The 3380-nt window shown below is 39.6% G+C and overlaps 1 protein-coding gene across 7 annotated transcripts in view; it reads right to left on the minus strand.

Annotated features, from left to right (window-relative positions):
* Window positions 1-892: 892 nt before the first annotated feature.
* LOC123515704 overlaps window positions 893-3380 on the minus strand; it is a 223978-nt gene continuing 221490 nt past the window's right edge. For all 7 annotated transcript variants that reach the window (XR_006677974.1, XR_006677977.1, XR_006677973.1 and 4 more), the window contains one exon: window positions 893-1838. The gene's annotated coding sequence lies outside the window, so the exon portion shown is untranslated. The remainder of the gene's footprint in view (window positions 1839-3380) is intronic.

The raw sequence follows: 3380 nt of genomic DNA on the forward strand, positions 1-3380 counted from the left end.
GTCACTGAAAAGCCTTTTAACCAACAACCACTAAATTTCATCCATAGACACATTAAAAGAACGTTACCAACTTCTAGTCAGAACAATAGTAAGAAAAAACTCTTGAAAAATAATAATGAAAAAAAAAAAAAATCTGGAATCACCAAACCCTGGCTCTCTCTCTCTCTCTCTCTCTCTCTCATTAACAGTTCAACACTTTACATACCTTACTTGACACTCCAGACAGGTGTAGTAGTTCGGTCGTCGTGAACGTGAGGCAGTTGAGGGGCTAGGAAGGGAGGCCAGTCAGTCCCCACTCCCCGGCCCTCTCCATGCTGCCACCCACACCGACACAGCACACGCACATTTTCTTCTTATGTCACTAGTCCTCACTGCTCGTGACTCACACACTGACACTTCATGGTAGTCTTATCTTCTTACACCACTCTCAAATACAAACTGGCTGAATAAGACGTCTTTTTAGGAATAAACAGAGCCCTACCACTCGCGTATTTACCGAGGGTCTTCCTGCCTAGTGAGTAACCGGTCGCGCATAGGCATCAGATCCACATGCGCAGGAATCCTCCCCTCCTCCCTCCCTATCCCCAGCTTAGTGTTATCACCAGGCTCTCCCTTCAAGATTACGGTGTTTATTACTTCAGTTTCTATTATTTTTCAAGTAGGAAGTCCATCTCTCCATTTGTATTAGAAGAAAAAATCTTCTTGAAATCTAATAATCACTTGAGTAAGCGTGATTGCGTCATGCTTCACTACCTCCTCCCTCTCTCACACCCACATCTCCCTCTCTCCCGCCCCCACATCCTGCGCCTTCCCCCTTCCACCCTGCTCGAGATGCCACGTATACCTTCTTTTCACTTGTATTGTTCCGGGCGGAATATTAAAAGAAGAACTTCGTCTGGACACGTATAATTGCGAAAGAATACATATTATAATCATATAACCAAGTACAAAGGTACCATAAAACTAAGCATCGGATACTGAATGCTAAAATAATATTGAAATCTGTTCCTTAGTATTATATAGCTGTCAATGATAGTTTCCTGAGTTGAACAACCGTAAAAAACAATGGTATAGCTAAGGATGAAAGCTTATCATTGCTAGGAAGACTTATAATGTACCAATAAGCTTTCGTCCACGTAATACTATGACAGGAAACCCAGCTGGTCTCTGCATTTTCCCCTTAAACACGAGTAAATTTACCTTAACGTTACAACAATGCTGGTGACTCACGTAGGACATAGTTCTCATGATTGGCAATAGTAAGGATAACCGATATTCATCGTGCGTAAGAATATACAGTTTGGAGAAAGCTTGACATATATCATTGTCTATTTTATAGCTCATAGCAGGCTCAATAACGTAAAATATCCGTCTAGCACACTTAAACCTTCAGATCACCAGAAAATAAAAATACTTAGAAACTAACTACGTGTAACAGTTTACCTCTACACAATCTATTACAGTTTATAAAGAGGCGGCTAATGTAATTTTTAAACCACTTCATACCTTTATAAATACATAGAAAACACGATTACTTGTCGAATTCTGGCCTTATACCTCATACAGGTGAATGAGATGACAGTACCTACTCCCTTCTCTTACAAAACCTGCTGTAAGTCACTCAAAGAAAACCAATACGTACCTAGTCTACTACAGTGCTATTCGTTATTAAGAGCACACAACATGTCTAGCCCTGTGTTTGTTCCTATATGATTGCTCCAACTCACGCCTTCAGTTCCAACGGTTAACATTGAGTTGTTAAGCAGTGTAGTTGTCATTCTCCTTTGGCTCCTTCAGCCAGCTTTTTGGAGAACATCGTGGCATCTTCCCGCGTGACCCTGAAATAATAGAAAGAAGAAAAGTGAGTATGTGTTTTTTCCGATGTTATTTTCAACACACACACACATACACACACACACACACACACACACACACACACACACACACACACACACACACACACACACACATGAAAGAAGAAATACACTGGTATCTTGATCATCCTAACCCTGTTGGTCTTCCTGTTCTGCAGCTAGATTATCGCACATTACATACTGACTAGGGTTGATATGTTGTATGTAGATTTTCAGCAGCTTAAGGTTGTTAAATGAATATTCCTTAGATTATTATTATTTTCTTATGCACTTAAGAGCACATTAGATACTGACTTGGGGTTAAGTTGTACGAGTATGTAGATTTTCAGCAGGGTAAAGTTGCCAAGTGAATATACCATAGATTACAATTAAATTTTTATGCACACTTTAAAAAACCCAATTTTGGGAGTTATGTTCGTTCATCAACCAAATTCGTGCATATAAACCTTAAAAAAAAATCAGTAAAAATATAAACTGGGTCTTTCACAACTAATAGAACCTCCAATTTCGTCTTAAATCCTAATCAAAAAGCTTCTCACACGTCTAATATCAGAAACAACTCTTCTATATTCACATCTTGACTAGGTCCACAATTCACACTAAGGTCCCAGGGTGTTTTACCAGCGTGGGAAAGAGAGCCAGGCTATATACGAGGTCTTTCTCACAACGTTTGACATTCTGAGGTTCCCGGGCCGGTCGAACATTGCATCAGTCATGAGAGGTGATCCAATGCTCCATTCAATTTTCAGATCCTACTTAGACTACTGCGCTGACCTGAGAATGTGGTGGAGGGGTACTTTTATTTTCTTTCTTTTTTCAACTTTTTTTTTTGTCGTCACTGTAGTCGTTCTCTCTCTCTCTCTCTTTCTCTCTCTCTCTCTCTCTCTCTCTCTCTCTCTCTCTCTCTCTCTCTCTCTCTCTCTCTCTCTCTCTTTCTGTGTGTGTGTGTGTGTGTGTGTGTGTGTGTGTGTGTGTGTGTGTGTGTGTGTGTGTGTGTGTGTGTGTGTGTGTGTGTGTGTGTGTATCATACTTTCTTCCTTTGTCTTTCTCTCCCACAGGAGTTCTTTGTTGAGTGGCGTCACGTGGTATCAAGTAGTCTTTGGGGTTTTATAATGTGCTGTCTATGGTGCAATTAATCATCCATACAATCTGATAAGTAGTTAATTCTAATCTTTTCTCCTCCATTTTTAGCTCGTTTTAAATCTTGCTTTACACATTTTACCTCAAGTAGTTTGGCACCGTGTTGTTAGGATGTATTAAATCTATTTATTAATTAATATACCTATTCATCGATCTTTCGAGGAGAACTTCAATCAAAGTAAGGAAAATCTAGTTCCTTTCCCACTTGTTTGGACTATTTAAAGAAATTTCAATCCATTTACCATCAAAAAACATACTAGTATTTTATTTACATATCTCAGTGACAAGAGAGAGAGAGAGAGAGAGAGAGAGAGAGAGAGAGAGAGAGAGAGAGAGAGAGATTAGTACCATGTCCATTACTTCACC

This window comes from Portunus trituberculatus, chromosome 39, assembly GCF_017591435.1.
Source record: "Portunus trituberculatus isolate SZX2019 chromosome 39, ASM1759143v1, whole genome shotgun sequence".
NCBI classification, from domain to species: domain Eukaryota; kingdom Metazoa; phylum Arthropoda; class Malacostraca; order Decapoda; family Portunidae; genus Portunus; species Portunus trituberculatus.